Source organism: Phalacrocorax carbo, chromosome 7 (assembly GCF_963921805.1).
Source record: "Phalacrocorax carbo chromosome 7, bPhaCar2.1, whole genome shotgun sequence".
NCBI classification, from domain to species: domain Eukaryota; kingdom Metazoa; phylum Chordata; class Aves; order Suliformes; family Phalacrocoracidae; genus Phalacrocorax; species Phalacrocorax carbo.
In genome coordinates this window covers 4,961,478-4,981,317 of record NC_087519.1, presented here as the reverse complement: position 1 = coordinate 4,981,317, position 19,840 = coordinate 4,961,478, and the positions used below count along the sequence as shown (strand labels likewise).

The 19,840-nt window shown below is 41.6% G+C and overlaps 1 protein-coding gene across 2 annotated transcripts in view; it reads right to left on the bottom strand.

The window, feature by feature from the left end:
* The window catches only part of IGF1R (insulin like growth factor 1 receptor), a 199,523-nt gene that overhangs the window by 163,971 nt on the left and 15,712 nt on the right, over positions 1 to 19,840 (bottom strand). The gene's annotated exons all lie outside the window — the stretch shown is intronic.

Here is a 19,840-nt window from a genome sequence, read left to right as displayed (position 1 = left end):
ATTAGACACATAAAATGCACTTTGATGTAAAACAAAAGAACTACGGAGTGTAGAGAGCTGTTGTTCTTGGAAACCCTCAGAGCTGGTCTTCTGTGGAAAACATGGAAAAAAAAGATTCCCCGGAATAGACAGCAAGTTGCTTGTAAGCAGAGTAAAATGCCAATTTGTTTAAGCAATCCAAAACTTAAATAAACCCCAAGCAATTCAATTTTGTGGAAAGGTTCTCTTTTTATGCATGCTAGGCTTAATTATTTTAACAACATCTTTTCCTCAGACAAGGGAAAGGTCTAAACAGACACTGGAGCCAAAAAACTTAAATTCTAACCCAGACAAATTGTCCAGAGATTCAGAAGTTGCGCTGACAACAGAAAGCAGTCCTTCCATCCCACAGCACTTATCTAAGGCTAATAACTTAAGCTAACAAAGGATCCAGAACAAGAGCATGCTAAAACCACAGCAACTCTAATATCTGACAAGGACTTAAAGACTTTTAAGTCTTTAAAAGACTAAAGGACTTTCTTGTTACAGGGACAATATAAAAAAACAACAGGGTGAGATCTTTGTTAAGAAACAGATGTTTTCTACACAAACTATTACCTAATCTTCCTTCCGTAAAGATCCAAACTGAAAGTAGAGCCTATTAAAATGTGACTTGCTGCACTAGAAACAGCTACACGCAAGAAAGTTCATTCCCTAAACCTAAAAAAAAAAAAAACAAACACCAAAGACCAAAACTAATGTACCAACAGTAACACTTGGGCATCATGACCAATGAGACAGAAAATCCCCATTTTAGTATACACTGCCTACAAACCAACTGCATACTACTGCCTGGAATATTCATCAAGGCTTTAACTTCAGGAAAACATTAAAAAAGCTGAATGGGTTGGCATTACCCAGCTTTATAAGCCAGATGGGAGGGGGAATGTTAAAGAACTCCAAGACAGTAGATCTGATAAGACATGTACTGGTCATGTGCGGCAGAAGTGTGGGCTTCTCTCCTGAATTTGTAGGCGAGACAACCTCAACCCAAATGAAATCCCTTTAATAAGCTGTTACCCAAGTCTTGCTTTCAACTTGTGAAATTTTCTTCTAAAGCAACCATCCCTCCTCCACCCATCCTCAAGGGACAGTGCCCTCTGCCCAAAGCACGGCCCGACAATAACACGGGTATATTTACACTTGGACACTGGGCTTCTCCTTTTTGCAAAAGGCAAGTTAGAACACAAAACGTTTTTCCAGTTAAACTGTTTTGGTTTCTGTCTCTACCTGCTGGCTGGACAAGGTGAACAGTACGGTTCCTGTTATGGCAAAGCAAAAGTAGCAAAATTTATTTTACTGCCATAAAATTTTAGAAAGCCTAACTGCTCCAGACTCTTAATTTTGTTCAAGAAATAAAATTTGCACTTGTGCTGACATTTTGTAGGCAAGGTTCCAGAGTGATGGGTTTAAAAACAGCTGAGTTACAATACCCTAAAGAACAATTTGTAAGAGAAATGGCAGCAACCGTTAACTAAAGCATTATATATCTGTTCATGCGTCTTTCCTGAGGCTGGACTTTAAAAGTCATATTGCTTTTCACTTTATGTTTGTTTCAGCTTGAAAGTTACTTCATTTTAGATACTTAATGCTTTTATAAATCAATGAGACTTCTAGAACTTTATGGCAAAAGTACGCACTCACTTGTCTCCATTATGAAACATCATCCCCTAATACAGAAAAGGATGAAGTCCAGTGGGCTCTAATGTTAGAAATTGATTACAGATGAGCGTGCTGTTGATGTTTTTGATTTAAGGACTTATTAGTTCATCTACTGACTTATGTTTTGCAGAACTTGATGCGTATAATGAGAACTGCAGAGACCCAAACATGAATTAGGACAAGCATCTCAGTCCATACTCACATTTGGAAAAAACAGTTACAATTAAATCAGTTGGTTTGTTTTGGTTTTTAAGGAATTTATTTAAAGTTCACATTGTTCACGAAATTTAACTAATCCACAATGCATCATCTTTTTCTCACGTTTTTCTCACTGCCCTGAAAAGGATTATATGAAAAACAAATTAATCAGAGCTCAAAATCAACTACAATTTCCATCTGGGTGCTGTGTTTTCTTTGGATCCCATTTTAGAGAAAGCGTAATGGACTTAAAATTTGAACTGGTCTGTCAGACAGAATGAAGTGGTCAGAAGATGCTCTTTAGAGCATTTACATTCTATTTAACAGTTTTTTATATCCCAGCTTATACAGCTTTTTAAAATATGACTAGGATAACTTACCTTTTTTTCATGTTCAATTCAGAATTAGAAATTAACTATTATGTATTTATTTTGCTCACTAACAGAAAATAATAAACAGAAAATAAAAATGCAAGATCCGTTTATTATCCTGCCCCAATAGTTCTGGGTTTTGTAGATTATAAACACCCAGGATAATTACCAATAGCCAGATTCATGCTGTTTTCATTCAGCCTCTTACAGATTTCCACGCCTTTCTTTAAACTGCCTATCATTTCTCAGACTTGTTCTAAACTAAGCACCTAATTCTGAGTGAGAAATCAGTTCTTTGAAGAAACCCATACTTATTTGTTTAAAAGGTAACTCCCCAATACAGTAAAATGCCAAAAAGAAGCAATGCATTCTTTACCATGACAAACACAAATGTATCCCTGGAAGTAGCACTTCAGTCCAAAAGTACCGAGCTTCACCTACTACCCAACAACAAGCCCACCGTACTCTTTTTTTCTGGGAGCATCCCAGGGGCAAGCTACAGGGCGTGTGAAGTTCCAAAGGTAACAGAAAAACCCACCCCACGCTACAGTCTTTCTGAGGACCTGCAGCCCATTCCTTGTCAGAGGAGAGATCCAAGCCTGATCGTGTAACTGAGATGGGGTCAATGAACTACCAGGAAAAATGATTGCACATAACAGGTTCATACGATGAGAGTAATTAACGCGACCTGCAGCCTATTCCTTGATCTGGCAGAATGTCCTGGCAAGTCTCCTTCCTAAGTGCTGCTCCAGGCTGGGGCACCAAGGTGCAGGACAGAGGCTGTGAACAAACACGCTCACCGCACAGCACATGGGTAGGGAGTTGCACTACTGAGTACACACAGATCGGGCAGACTAAAGCAAAGCTGGGCCTGACGCAAAGAGCTCAGAGTACAGTGATCCAGTAGGTCCTTCTCGACCTTAACCATGATTTGCTAATGCTCATTTCGATCATACAAAACATTTTGACATGGAGAACAACATTGCCACCCTGAGAAACACCTGCCATTTGATCACCATCTATCATCAAATAATCATTTATTCCATGCAGCAGGTCTTTATTCTTTTTATATATACAGGAGTTTTTTCAGGTCACTAGCTACTCCTAAAAGGACTTGCCTGCTGTCCTTCAGTGCTTCGAAGGAATCATTCTTTTTGTAAAGTGGCATGCTACAAAAGACAAATCAGCAGAAGGCCTGCTGTTCAACATGCAGCCTATAATGCAACTTCTGCTTGCTACAGCATGTCACAGCTATGTACATTCATAGCAGTTAATTTGTTGTCAATACTAAGGTGTTGGAGGGCAAGACTGACAGTTCACACATTCATTTTTTTAATAAGAGAAGAATTCATTTCCCACAAGAAACCATTTCATCATGGTGTAGTTCTTGCTTCCAAATTTTGTATTACTCCCTGTTACTCCATTTAGAAGTTCTAAAGAAACACAACTGTTTAGGTTTTTTCCTTAAAAAAAAATTAAATATACACCTTCACATTTTAAGCCTTGCCTTTGGCCCTTTACTTTTTTGCGTAATGTTAAAAGGTTGTACTACACTGAACTGTCTCAGTAACCTCTCAGCTGGCCAGATGTTGAAGATGATGCAACCATTGCTATCTGGACACCAAAAAGTCTTAAACAAAGCAGCAAGCACCAAGGCAGCTCTGAGTCATCAAGTCAATCCAGCACAACCCTTTCGCAAGCCTAAAGCCTTTTCAACCTAAGTCTGCTCCAGCTTGGTCAGGCTTTCCCTAGCAACAGACACTTGTTAAGCCTAGGCAGTCATTTACATTTCTGAAATGAGAACTGGGATAGACTGCTTGCCATTAACATCAAACTAGCAATCTTGAAATCAACTCCCGTTCACGCTTCTCCTGTTTTGCATACTCATGGTGTGTTACCAAAGCAAGTTATGATTTCCCTTTTTTCCCCCTCTTCTGACTTCCCTTCTGTGAAAATTTGTTTCCTTTACCTCAGCCTCAGTAGAGGCACAAAACTTTGTCTTAAATGAGGAGCCTACATACCTTCAGCTTTTCCATTTAAAAAAGAAGCATCCCCCTTACACTGGTTGCTGAAAGGAAGTGCCAAAGGTGCAGAAATCCTTCTCGTTCTGTACCATCTTCCTGCCCAGGGGTTAAAACACCCATTCTGAGGACAAAGTCTGTGATCCACAAGGTTCAAAATGGTTCTTTTAAGGGAGGGCATGAGGTTACTCAGCTTCTCGTCTACCCTGAAATTCCATACAGTGGTAACAACTACAGTATGTTACCATCAGTGCTGGGTGATTTCCTGCACAAAGAAGGAACTACAAGGCTTAATACAAAAACCAATTGTGAGTAGTTCTACTTTTAGAGAATAGCTTGCTCACACCAGCACCACCACAAGAAAAATCTCACTTTGCCAATAACAGCTTTGTCGGAGTGCACTCAACTTCATGAGATATCTGCTTCCCCAGACAGCTACTGCTACACTCTGGTCAGCTAAGAGCTGATGTTACTGAACACAGTAACACTGCTCTCTCCCAAACTCCTCTAATGAGACAGACTTGACCACGTCATCCTTCAGTAATGTCAGCTCAGAGCTGTGGGTCCTTCTGGGAGATCAGCACATCTTCTGAACAGTGTTGTTATTTATTCCCAACAGAGCCACTTCCTTTTCATCATATGTTTTTTAGTTTTAATCTATGGCAGGTCCTTATTAAAAAAGGTTCCAAAGCAGCTACTGAACATGGCGGTGGTCCAGCAGCCCTAATCCCAAATACACAGCATGTAGCATCCTTTCCAAGGCAAGCATCTCCAGAGTCACCGTCCCCCTCTCAAGAACATGTTTATTGCACTGGGTGGATTTAGATCTGCATAACGTAACAGCCTGCCTATTAACATATACTAGATCAACTCAGCCTAGGGGTTGTCTGGAGCCTTGGAAAAAGCCCAATGGCTCAAAAAAATTCCTTGCAAACACTTGAAGGTTAAAGAACAACTTTGGCTGATGACAGCATCCTAATCTCCATGTTATCTGAAAAATTGGTTTGAATCAGGTTAGGAAAAACAAACTGAAAATACGATAAAGCCTGTCAGCAGATTTAAAAGGAGTCTCTTTCCTACACAACTGCAATTGCTCACAAGAGAAGCAGAAGGACACATCAGTGGAAACAGAGAGGGAATAGTCTGAAAGTGTTACGCCCATACAGATTATAAACAGGGAAAAGTAGAACTTGATCTTAACCCTTCCCTTCATTCTCACTCATAAGTATTAACCTTGTTTTAAGAAAAGCATCAGGACTGTCATACAGCCCTGAAGAAGAAAAACCTTTAAATGTTCTTATTCAGTCATTGCTGAACAGAGAAATACTGCAGTCCAGGGCCTGCTCTTAAGCCTTGTCTGTTCGTGTAGTTTCACTCAAAGACTTGGAAGGCAGAAGTAGTGTGCTGGTTTTGGCTGGGACAGACTTCATTTTCTTCACAGTAGCTAGCATAGAGCTGTGTTCTGGACTTGTGCTGAAAACAGCGTTGGTAACACAGGGATGACATAGTTCCTGCTCAGCAGGGCTTACACAGAGTCAAGGCCTTTTCTGCCCTTCACCCCACCCCACCAGCGAGGGGGATGTGGGGGCACAAGGGGTTAGGATGGGATACAGCCAGGACAGCTGACCCCAACTGATTCAAGGGATGTCCCACACCATATGGTGTCATGCTCAGCATATGGAGCTGGGGGAAGAAGGAAGGGGACAGGGGGACGTTCGGAGAGATGGTGTTTGCCTTCCCAAGTCACAGTTACGCGTGATGGAGCCCAGCTTTCCTGGAGATGGCTGAACACCTGCCTGCTCATGGGAAAGGGCGAATGAATCCCTTGTTTCACTTTGCTTGTGCGCACAGCTTTTGCTTTACCTCTTAAATCATCTTTATCTCAACCCACGTTGTTTTTTCACTTTTACTCTTCTGCTTCTCTCTGCCATCCCACTGGGGGGGGGGGGGGGGGGAGTGAGCGAGTGGCTGGGTGGTGCTTAGTTGCTGGCTGGGGTTAAACTGACAGTCCTTTTTAGCACCCAACGTGGGGCTCAAGATAACAACAGGTTTGATTAGAATGTGCTAGATGGAATTTATGCTGTTATTGCTGTCTAGCTATTAATTGACAGGCTCCCGTGCTTGCCATGGGGCTTGTCTGCCTTACTGTATATTAAGTCTAGTGCTCGTTAGTGGCTGCTTTTTGCTTTCACTGTTTGCTGTGCTGTGCCTGGGAACAGTTTGATAACAGCAATGGCCAGACGCCTGAGCTGGCAGATGGCCAGGGCATCACTGCTGTTCCTGTGCTGCTGCATTGGACAGGCTGGAACTCTGGTGTGAACTTGAGTCGAGGGGACTGTGACCTGTGGATGAGTCCATGTGGCAGCAGGACACCCTGAAGCATCTGTGGCCATGAATAAGTCCACACCAGAGAAGGTACATCTCAAAGCATCTGTAGCCATGGTTGTCTGTGCCACAGCAGGAATACCTCTGAAGGAATTGTGGCCCAAGGATAAGCCCTCACTGGAGCAGGTACACCTCTAAGCATCTGTGGCTGTGGATAAGGCCATGCTGCAGCAGGTGCACCTTGAAGCATCAGTGGCTGTGCAGGAGGTCATGCTGGAGCACCTCAAAGTGTGTGGCTATGGATAAGCCCATGACAGAGCAGGTACACCCCTGGAGGGACTGCAGCCATGGGCAAGGCCACAACAGAGCAGGTACACCCCTGGAGGGACTGCAGCCACACTGGAGCAGGTTTACTCCTGAAGGGTCTGTGGCTGTGGGTAAGGCCACACTGAGGCAGGTACATCTCTGAAGGCATTGTGGCCCATGGAGAAGGCCACACTGGAACAGGTGCACCTCAAAGCAACTGTGGCTGTGGGTAAGTCTATGCCGCAGCAGGTGTACCCACTTCTGGAGAGACTGTAGCTTCTAAATAAGGCTCCACTTGGAGCAGGTACACCCATAAGAGACTGCAGTCTCTGCATAAGTCCAAGCTGGAGCAGGGGCAAGAGGAGTAGTTCATTGCAATGTTAAAACCTGTAACCTGGCCCAAACGGGCCAGGGGTGCAAACAGTAATGGAAATACCTTTAAATTGTTGTAACCCATGATTTGAGTTGCACGTTTATTAATTACTATAGCAGAAACCACCTGAACCACTAGAGGACAAGCCTTACAAGAACCAGTGTATGTGCAGCAGTGACCTGACCTGAGCTGGCTTTGGTGCCCAGTAACATCACGCAACACACCACCTCTCCTGCCCTGAGTGACCACCATAACAGATGGAGCCCAAAGTCATGGACTGAATGAACTCAGTAGACATTTCTAGACATTTTAGAGACATTTCACAGGGATGGTCCACAGACTAAGGGAATGATATCTGTGTATTGTATCAACAGATAGGAAACAGGGTGGTGGCTAACGAGGATTTAGTGTGGGACCCAAGCATGACATAAATGGTATGGAATAAGGGGTAGAGAATGTGCTGAGATAGACTTCATTTTCTTCACAATAGCTAGCATGCGCCTGTGTTCTGGATTTGTGCTGAAAACAGTGTTGGTAACACAGGAATGATTGTGTAAGCCCTGCTCAGCAGGAACTATGAGTCAAGGCCTTTTCTGCCCTTCACCCCACCCCACCAGTGAGGGGGCCAGGGGAGCACAAGGGTTGGGAGGGGACACAGCTGGGCAGCTGGCCTCAAATGACCCAAGGGATATCCCACACCATAAGGCATCATGCTCAACATAGAAAGCTGAGGAAGAAGGAGGAAAGGGGACATTTGGAGTGATGGTGTTTGTCTTCCCAAGTCACGGTTACACATGATGGAGCTATGCCTTCCTGGAGATAGCTGAACACCTGCCTGCCCATGGGAAGGGGCAAATGAATTCTTTGGTTTGCTTCACTTGTGCACACGGCTTTTGCTTTACCTCTTAAACCATCTTTATCTCAACCCACGAGTTTTTTCACTTTTACTCTTCTGATTCCCCCATCCCACCGGGGGGCGGGGGGGGGGGGGAAGTGAGTAAGCAGCTGAGTGGTGCTAAGTTGCTGGCTGGGGCTAAACCACAACAGGTAGAAAGACTGAGAAAGTACCGATTAGCAACTACAATTTCCCTTTGAGCCCATGAGAAGTTTCAGCATAGTTGTACCACCTGCAGACACAGGGGGAAAAAATTACTACAGAAGTCTAAAAATTCTTTAATTGCATACTATGCAAAGAAGAAATTAAATGTGGAGTTCACAGGAATCAGTGGTTGGAGAGATTGCTTATGACACTTTACATTAACACAGGATTCCACCACCCACTGAGCTCTTGGTTTTGCCTTCGTAGTGACACTATGAATGAAATATATATTTTAGTGTCTTTAATGTACTTACACAACCTCCCACAAAGTTTCTGTACTCTCTAAGCTCACCTATCCTGCATGTGTCACATCAATCACTAAATCTCTTCCCAGGGAAGTCTGCTTCTGCACTTCTGCATTACCTCTTGGGATGTCAGAACCAGTACAAGGAGGGAACTAAAACTACACCACATGCTTCAACCTCTCTCCCTAACCACTGAACTATTGCTCTTCATCAAATATGCTACATGAACCGCTTTACATTTACCAGAATTTTATGAAGTTACATCTCTCTGCATGGGGGAGGAAGTGAGGGCAATAGATAAAAGGCACCCAACAATCCAGAAAACATCAACCATTTTAGCTTTTGCTAAGTCCGCAACTGAATTTCAACTCCTGTATTTCTAGCACTAGCACAACGCTGCCATCTTTGGTTTGCAAAACATGAAAGGGAATACTCAAACCCAAACAAAAAACAACTGTTTCCATTTTAATATAAGTCTTGAGAACATTCTTGTTTACACATCTAAGGCCCAGGAAGAGGGCTTGGGGTTTTTCTTCATTTAATTAGAAGTTAAGCTTTGGAGGACAAAGCTAGACCACTATAATCTTCCAAACACTCAAGGGAATGAAGATTATACTGCAATGTAGCTTGTCATTTCTGAGAAATATAGTCTATTATCATTAATTCACCTTGTGTCACTCATCACTCCTAGCAACCTTTTGCAGAGTTGTTCTCTCCCAGACTTGGAAGGAAAAAGTGGTGTCACAAGAGGTCAATCACATTTGGCCCAAATACCTTAAAAAGTGACCGGGTTCCCCTTCTCCACACATGTTCTCACTGTCTCCCATAGCCCTTAGAAAAAACACACACATCCTACTTTAATTTTCTCTTTTACCACTCTACTAACTATATATTCCCAATCCAAGGGCCACTGTGTTACCAAGCTGACCAGAACAAAACACTCACAAAAATAACACACAGAAGGACTGCAACCCACATCACAAACTCAAACTGGCTCTGTCTTTTTGCTCTTGCAATTTCAGCTGTCATTCGCTAAAGATATCTCTGGCATTGCTGCTTTCCATGAACTTCCTCCAACTTCCCCATAAGTTTACACAAAGAAAAATTTCAGAATAAATCACATTTATGTCCCTCATCTCACTTGCTTTCCCTCTGCCAACATTTTACTTTGAGTGTCAACAGGAACAGCAGCTTAGCAAAAATTGAGCCAACAAAATGAACTGAATCCCTTTAATAATATTGATTGATGCCTTCTACACACAGCTCACCAGAGCAAGCGGGTCTAGATTTAGCCTAACTCACGTGAAAGCATCCTCATGACAAAGTCATTGCCAAATTAATCCTCTCAACAAGACTGCACTGACCCAGCACATCCCTCGGGGGCTCCTCTGAAGCCACATCTGTTACCTCCTACTACTGAAATAGCAAAACATGAGTGAGTGGCTCAGTTGGCAAGGATTCCTCTTCATCCTCGTGGGTACACAGGACAAAAATGGAGAATGTTATTAGCTCTACAGTATCTTCCAAGCAGCTAAGCCCCAGAACCCCTGGCTATCAAACCACGTAGAAGTAGTGCCAAATTTTTAACTCTGATCTGTAGTGCCCAGACAATGCCTGCAAGATTCTCTGCCGCTCAACCAAAGGTGAAGAAAAAAAAGAAAGATAAAAAAGCTAACAAAGATCAAACCTACAGTAAATTTCTTACCCATTAATGCCCAGTACATGGCAAACATTGAAAGCCATTGTTTGAGCGTTATGGTTGGAGCTGAACGCTTGAACCTCTGGCACAATGCTTCTGTGCAGTTATAAGGAAGGGAAAGCTGTTTGAAACACCAGCAGAATGCAACTCCAGAATAATTCCATAAACTACACTGCAACACTTCAGAGTCACAGTATGGTCAAGCTTGCCAGCTGGTGAGAAAATTGTCGAAGTCAAACAAAAAAACCTGCAGAAGAAAGCAGGCAATGCCTAAATCACTAAAGCTCCTTCCTCGCAGGAAGAAAGACTTCAAACCCCTGCACTCTTTCTTATCCTGCATTATCACTTCTCTGACAGCACCGCAAAATAGGAGCATGCCATTCCATACAATACACGTAACATGGAAGTGAGTAGGTGGCGTGTTATGATCAATAACTATGAGAGTAAAACATTTTTTTAACCGTGGTAATAATGTTTAAACCCTATCCCAGTAGCTTCAGTCTAATGCCTGCTAAAGCAAAAACGGAAGACTGAAATTACAAGCTGTTTATAACACTGAATTTATATTTCACAATCTGTGATGACAATAGAGCTTAACAGAAATTGTCTCTCCTGGGGACTGTTCTTCTCCACCTTTAAAAAAAGTTTTGTGCACGATTTTATTTATTTATTTTTAAAACAGTTGTCTACGCATCCAAGTGACTCAGCAACTGGCTGACAGAAACCTACGGGATACACACTTAGGTAGCCGGGATAAGCAGCCAATTCTTCCAGAATGAAAATTCATCATGTGGCTGGGCTCAGCAACTCACATTTAGGGAGACTTTACTATGCTTTTAGCTGCCTGCTGAGTTGCCATCCTGCAGTAATCTAGGAAACCCGCCTCTCTTTCAAGTTTTTGGGGATTTTTTTTTTTTTTTTTTTAAAATGACAGGCCAGCCAGGCCAGATCATTTAGGCTTCATTACAAGCAAATTGACAAAACAATATCACAACATCTAATTGCATCCATAATGGTCAGCCAAAGGATTTAACAGAGTCATCAGGAAGTTATACTTAGATCCACAGAAAAATTAGAGTCTGATGCAATTACTCTTAACAATATGCAACACATGGCCATGCTGCCCTGTGCTAACCATCTCTTACATGATGAAGCACAGAAATCCTACATTCTCTGGCCTTCCATAGTAATGTTCCTCTTTTAACAAACTGAACTAAGACTTCCATTAATTCCATATTTCCACCTGAACAGAGATTTAAGATAGTTGGAAAACAAGAACCGTCATTTAATTGAACAGAAGAAAAAGTGCTATAAACTTCATTTAACAGAACAGGGAGCCCTCCCTTCACACGGCAACTATGCAGCGTAAAATCACATAGGTCGTGCTGTAACCTGCTTTCTCAAGGCAGTTAAAATATGACCAACTTGCAATCCCCAAAAAGGGCTTTAAAAGTATTAAATTACATATATGCAGGTGCTGTGGGGCTTTCCAGTCATGAGCTAAGCAGACTGAAAAAAGAACCTTCCTCTCCAAATACAAGGTAAAACACGTGGGCTGGCACCAGAGACAAGGTGACTGGTAGTTCAGGTCTTATCACCCAAAAACAGTTGCACCAGAATACAATTTGAGGCAAATATAAACCAAAGTAGCTATACCAGTAGAGTTCTTATGTGAACTCACTTTTCTGGCCAATGGGAGGCTCTTGATTCACTTTTAGTATCACAAACACAGCCCAACTAAGGGAAGTGTCCTCTGCACTAGAACAGCAGCATTCACACAGGGTTTCTATTGTCTCAGAGGCATCACAGCAAAAATAACCAGGAAAAAAAACCCACCCTCTCTGATACCAGTCAAGGTGAGTCTTGCCACAAAGCAAGCACCCTTTAATGCAGACAGGTGAGAAGGAACCAGATAAACAGGGTAAGCATGGAAAACTAAGAGCCCCTTAAGGCACAGTCAACTACCAGAATTCCAAGGTTTTCATTCCTCTGAAGAAAAAGAAAAGCTTCCGATCCTAAGTGTAGGTTTTTCAATGTATCTATGCAGATCTTCTGTCCAGGAATTAACTGACCTTCACTGTAAAATGGTGGGAAAAAAACCCATATGAAAACTACACATAGACCTTGTTAAAAAAGTGCTAACAGTGATATACTCCCAGTCACTTGTCCACACTTGGCTTTTCAAGTTCAAGGTGACATTTCAGCCCATACTCTCCATTTTATATTTATATACTGCCCAAGACATTGGATTTCCAGCCCTCTTTACAGTTGTTATACACTGCCTATAAGCTCTGTGGGTGATGTGCACTGTTATAATTCTGGTTAACAAAACAGTTTAGGTATCTAATCAGCCTAGCTGTACTGAGTTCCATTGCTTGGCAACTGCAATTATTGTCACAATATCCACTTTTATTAGAAGAGGATTGGAATGGTAGAGCAAGCAGCAGAATTATTATTCATCCTCTGGCAGGTACTTCTGGAGAGCCTGGAATGCAAAAGGTTGCCCTAATGCATTTCTAACAAATCCACCTGTTAGAAAAAAAATGGGTCCAGCTGGGTTAGAGAAATACAGCCATGGCACATTTCATTCAGCAACTCATCATCAGGGAGTATCTATTCTGCTCCCCTTCTGAGCCAAAACCTGTGGGAAGAGTTCTTGCATCCCTTTCTTCCAGCAGTTACGGGAGATGGGACTTAGAACCAAACCAAACTGCGATAGGACACCTGGATGCTTGAGACACTCCCAGCTTTAGGTACCTCCCTTCGCTGGGATCTGCAGCTGCACACACTCATTCCAGGAGGCAAATCAAAGCAAGGCTGAGATGGAGATCTCTGCCTTCATTATTTTTACCCTCTACCTTGTATACACAACCCTCTCCTAGCTAATGATACAGCTGGAGAACACATACCTAAGCTAAGTTTTGCTAACTCCCTGGTATTACTTCAGTATTTGTTCTGGTCACAAAGGCAACAACATAAGAAAACAGAAGACATCTGAGCCAGAAAGAAGCGATGGATAACACCAAGGAGAAAAGAACGACTAAGTCAAAGAACAGAACAGTAGACTAGCTCTAACCAATGCAATTTGATTGCTAAGTTTCAGTTGTCACTTAGATACATAAACATAATATTCTGACATGAAATTAAAGTTAACCCTTTCATTTTGCATTTATATTTCGGGGGAGATGGTTGCTTTCACGTTTATTGGGATTCAGTAACTACTAAACCATGCTGACTTTTCAATAAAAATGTTTTCTCTCTTCACTTGGTACTTTTCCTAAACCAAAACATCAGTAGAAGATTTACTTAGTACTAACATCTTTGTCCAGTTCTACAGCTCTACATATATTTAGAATAATATAAAATTAGAAATCTGATCGAAGGAAGGGAACGTTACGTGGGACACAAAAGGTTTCAGTTTGGTTTAACAGTAGATATCTACAAAAGGAAATACACAAAACAAGATTTTTATCTTGGAAAAAACAACTTTAAAGTCACCTTTAAAGCCAGCTTGTTGCATTCACTAGGAAAAAGTGGATCTAAACATGCTCTACTAGGTTTAACCTGAACCAATCCTTGAAAAGCACAACTATTGGAAAGATCATTATCTTACAAATTCTCATCCTCTCAAAAGTCAGTTTTCATCTATACGGGGAGGGACAGAACATACAACAACAGTGACATTTTTTCAGGCTCAAATTTTCATAACTGCAGTAGAACCTATCAACCCCCCCGACCTGGCTGACCAAATATAAAAAGCATCCTCCCTGGATACTTGTGGAGTGGGCTACTGCTGTCAAAAGCTGGTTTAGCACTAGAACACCTGGAACCACAGCCTGCTGAGCAAGTGTGTTTCTTCAGCAAAGTGTTCCGTCTTTGTTAACAAGTGTGTACTACTTAATATTTAAATTATTGCAGTAAGTATATTTATAATTAACCTATGATAAGAAATCTTTCCATAGAGAACATAAATTAACAATTACTTTAAACAATGAACTTTATTCACTGCAACAAATAAGGAGGAGCTAGACAGAAAAAGGGAAGCAGGAGAAACAACATGAACCCTGTAATATGCTCTTAAATATATAAATCTGAATGACGTATTCTTTAGTTTCACTGCATTTTGAAACAATACATTTTGTATTGTGCAAGACAGAAAAAAAAATATTACCTGATATTCAATAGCTACCATCTCTCAAATAGACGGACCATCAGCAGAAATAATTCTGCACATCTCTTCACAAGAAGGAAGTTGTCTACAGGCAGAAACTTCCCACGAGACTTCAGAATTAGGCTATGGGACTACATTAAAAAAAAAAAATCTCTCGCCGGATCCAGACTACTTTATGTTCAACAAGCTTTGGCAAGACCGCTTCCTTCGGACAGAAGAAAGGTTTAACCAAGCTCTGAAATCCCAGAGTAATTACAGCATCCCGCATCCTCCCCTCCCCCACAAATGTATAGTAAAACCAGATGCCAATCCTGTAAGTTAAAGGAAGAATCTGATCTCCACTGCAAAGGATGTGCCACTACAACCATTAAAAAAAAAAAAAGAGTTGTTCTGTGTACAGTTACTATATGTCTGCCCAAACATCATCAAGTCACACCAGCCAAACAACTACTGCTACCATAAACTGCACCTACGGGGTGGGTGTTTGGTAGCATAACTACATTGGGTAACAGTGCCACACACGCTTTTAAACAGAGCTACACTGCAAAGCTTTAAACTAAGTCTGATCTGAGAAAGGAAAACACAAATTAACAGAACAGAAAAAAAGACATAGGTAAAAAAGATCTGAATAGGAAGACACCAAAAAAAGTCCTTTCCAACTGCTAGCTTGAAGGCAAAATCATCCAGGGAGCACAGCCGATGGGCGGTCCTTGGCCTCACCTCACTTGTCTGACAGCTCTACCGGCTTCTCGTTGCTGTTGTGAAAGAAAACCATGGTATTTGTGCAAGGCCAGTTAGATATGTTTTCTTAACATGGAACTGAGCAGACTGTGCTTTGCTTTACCACATGCCAGCTCCATTCAACTTCAGAATCAGAAACCAGGACTTAGTCTCCCGATTTCCTCCACAGCTACCCAGCAGTTTAGGACACAAAGAGAACGTCCTGAACTCAGCAACAATCCCCAGATCTGTGAAAGTGTTTAATGGAAAACTTTCTAGTCCACTTTGGAAAAGGCGACCACCCAAAAAAAAAGGAGTCCCCCAGTGACAGGAATGACTGTGTTGGGCGGCACCACAGCCAGGGTCATCTCTGGTGACCGCTGTGGACAACAAGAGCAGACCTGCCCCCATCATCACCTTCCCATCCCATACTCAGACCGCCAGAAGAGATCTACCTGTCCTCCCTCCTCACTCTATTTTTCCCTCTCTACTTGCCCAAGACACCGGTTCACCTTGACACAGCCAACAGCTGCCACAATGTAAAATGCTTTTGTGCGCTCCTGCACTGGGGCTGATAAAGTCACACGTGCCAGTGTCCCAGCCGCTCCAATTTTGCCCAGTGTCTTTGCAAAAGCCCACACCTATTAGCAACCTCAGTTGAGGCAAAGCTGTAACAGACATATTTCCAAGCTACATTTACTACAGGGACACAGGAAAACAGTATTCTGTAAACAACACTGAAGAGTCATGCTTTAATCCCAACTCAGATACCCAAATTTGAGTTAAACCAAAAAGGAAAACAGAAGACAGCACAGATGTATCAGAACAGGTCTAAGTGCTGAAGTGATGTCACTTCAGTTACGCTGTCAAAATCTGAACAATCTCATTTCCAACCCAAGTCATATTTTGATATTCCTTGACAAATTAATCCAAGAATCCCAACTCAGACAACATGTGCAGGAAAAGGAAAAAAAAAAAGAAAAAGAGGTAATCTGAAGTAGCACACAGGTCAGTGTCCCTCCTTAAAATGCAATGCATGGAATAGACTATCTGAAGAGGTTCATAATGGAACAGCTAAAAACTAATCATTTAAAAGAAAAAGAGACTCAGAAGTAATCTTTGTTTTGGTGTGAATATGTACACCCATGATGGGGGAGGTGAGCGAGAGACAGAAACGGGTCTTTGTGGAGACCATTAAATTATTGAAGTGTCATAACAAGATGAGAGCAGCTAGTGAACTAACAGATCAAGTGAGCTCCAGTCATAGTAACAGTTCCAAAGGATGACATTTTTTCTGAAAGGAAAGGCTGGTCAAAAAGAAGTAATGAAGAAAATATCCATCAAAGATGGATCTGAGCACACACCCAGCAGCACAACTGCACCAAAACTTACAAATGAAGTGTAAAACATCAGACTTGGCAATCCTGCTGCCAAGGAATTATTTACCACACGACAATCAATATTACAATACACACAGAGATACGTATTTTTATCTCAACCTCTATTTGACCCAGTGGGAGCTACAGACGCTTTCTCACACTAATTCACATTCTTCAAGGAGAATCAAGATTGGGAAAAAACAAGCTCAAAGTATTTCAGTTCTGTCTCCTTTCAGCCCTTTTCAAACGAATGGTACTAGAACTATCTTCAGAGAACAGTTCAGAACCGATTTGTGCTGCCTGAGCACCTGCTCACTACAGCAAAATACTTCAGGATCATAGCAAGTGGTTTTGTTCATGCAATAAGCCAAACCCTGGCTGTGCTGTCAGTCGTTGCCCTTCCTTCATTGCATCAAAAGCAAAGCATGTTTTAAAAATTCCTCTGAAAGGCCTGAACAAGTGCCTAAGCTTCCAAGGACTATTCTCTACAGCCTTGAGCAAGAATGACAGGAAATAAGCTTCTCTCCTCAAGGGCTGCTTTTAAGTTTAAAAAGAATCAATCAGTACTACACCTATTACAAATTTGGAAACTGCAGATCAGGAAACAAGGAAGGAGGGTCCCCTCCTTCCAATGCAAGGGAAGACAATGGAGAGAGGAATAAGAGGTTTGATTTTCAGACAATCAACCTGAAAAATCCTTACTTCATTGAACTGGTAAATAAGCAATTTCAGATGTTTTAGACATCATGTGTTACCTTCTAAACATAACCAAGCTAAAGGGAAAAGGGTTAATTACATCCCTTATACTCCAGAGTATTTCAGCAGGCTATGCATTATGTTCTTCTGAAGGGCAAGTTGTTCTTTTATTTATTGTTTTAAACACAAACATAAACACAGTGTCCAACACTAATGTGGCGATTACCAGTTTTACTAAAACAGAAATACAGGGCTGCAGGCTTTCTGCTGCTATAAAGCATTTAAACCTATTCTGTTTCTCCTTTTTTTTCCCCTTGCTCTTCTCCGATACAGATCACAAAAACAACTAAGACATCTGACATACACGAGAACATCCTGCTGATTAAGAAAAAACAAGAGCACATTACTCTTGAGAGGATACAAAGCACCACTTCCTAATGCATTCTCCTTTGTCAGCACAACAGGCTTCTTGTCATTTCAAAGGGAAACTGGTCATATTGATTTTTCCAGAACACAACTATTATAAAAATATTATGCTTTTAATTGGTTTAACGAAGTGCTTTTGTACTGGGACATACCAAAACAGATCCTACAAGACACGGTATAAGGTATCAAGGTGTGGCTTTAAATATTTGAAGATTTTCTGCAAGCAACAGCTTTGAGAACTGCCATGATCACTCCAGACAAAGCTCTCTTGCAGCTCCTATAACCCTCAGTAAGACTGAGATGTGTCTTTTAAGTTTGGCAGCTCTTACTTCTGAATTCACAACACCCTGAAGAAACATCATACTTCTCTGAAAACTAGTGTCCTTTCCACGCTTCACCAAATTTCAACCATGCACCTCAGTGCTCCATGTTTGCTTAACTTTTTCTAGAGGAAAGCTCTTCATACCCTCTCAGAGCAATTTATTTCTCCAGTTGTTCCCTTGCAAAAGCCAGACCAACTGAATCCGCTTTTCTGAATGTGAAAACCACACACCTAGCCTGTCAAGAAGCCCGGAAGATTTTTTTTTTCCTGTTTTGTTTATGAGTTTGAAAACCAAGCTGTTCTCAGACAGCAAGATTAACCATCTCTTCTTCCCCCTTCTCAGTTTTCTACAAATCCTAAATACGGCAACATGGGGAAAAGCTTGCACACACTTTCCAAGGAAAAAATGATTTCTCCTTCTCCTAGTCCTTCATTTCTGTTTTAACACAGCATATCATCCATGTACATCCATGACAAGTTTCAACAGTTCAGAGACCATCTGAACAGTCAAAAGACAGAGCAGAAATTGCTATTTTGCCTTCCAAAACACCACTTCAGAAAAATTCTTTACAAATCAGGATTTTGCAAGGGATGCAATAGACAGAGGAGAAGGGACAGCCTTACCTTAACACCTCCTCTTATTCCTCCAGGGAACTAAACTAAGTTTTCTCTTCCTGAAGTGACACTTCAAGGCTTCTTTACAGCTTGCTTCCAAATGTAACTTGGAACAGTATATATCCTCCTTTTCATTTCTCCCAACAAATCACCTCTCAGCAGAATTTACTCTCAAATATGCAATGTGGGCAGAGTCTAGTAACGTAACTTAATAGATCCTAACAAAAAAAAGTTTTGCTAACAGTAAGTTTTAGGAGGGGAAAAAAATCTAAATCTCACCTGCACATGTTACCACAATGTTTCTAATTATTGTCAAAAGTGCATTAATCCCATTTCATCACAAGAGAAGAACAAAGCTGCAGGATGAGAGCAAGGATTCCTCAAAAGATAAATTGCCAACAACCACCGAGATACACAATATTTTCTCCATCTTCCACCACTGCTGCCCCTACGTCCCTTTCTCCGTCACTGTGCAGCCTGACATCCATTCTGCCACCACACTGCAGAAGAGCAGCAGGCGACTTTCTCAGTGAACAGTACCTGGGAGCAAAGGGATTTCAAGATAAAATCTTCAGAGCTAAGTGAAACACAGGTCAATCAGAAGATATCTCCAGAACTGAGGAGACTAATGAAAAGTTTCATCTTCAGCTTCTCTCAGTAGCCACTAAAGAAACCTCTTCGCTCCCACCTTGCTGAAGAGCATACTTTAGTGCCCAGATTATCATTACTTCTAGGTAAACTCAGCTAGCCAGACCACCACACTTTCTTCAAAGCCTCCCATCTCAGACACACACCTGTTCTCTCTATAGACATTTTTGCACTAACACCCAGGGCAGCATTGAATTACTTTAGATAGAGTCACTTCCACATTCCACCCTCAAACTCCCCTCCAAGAAGTCATCAGTCACTCTCGGCTTTCACACTTCAGTAATTTTGGAATCAACAGGAAATGGAGATCAATTGTGATTTTACTAACTCAATAATGACTCATCACTCAACTCCCCTTAGCCTTCAAATTCATCTGTGAAGAGAAATGATAGCGAGGCCAAATTAAAAATAGCAAGTCTGGCTTGCACACAATTAACGCTCACTTGTCCATCAGATTTGCCATGGATTGCAACATATTCAGGCATCTTGAGAAATGACCACATTATGACCATCTTTCTTATCTCC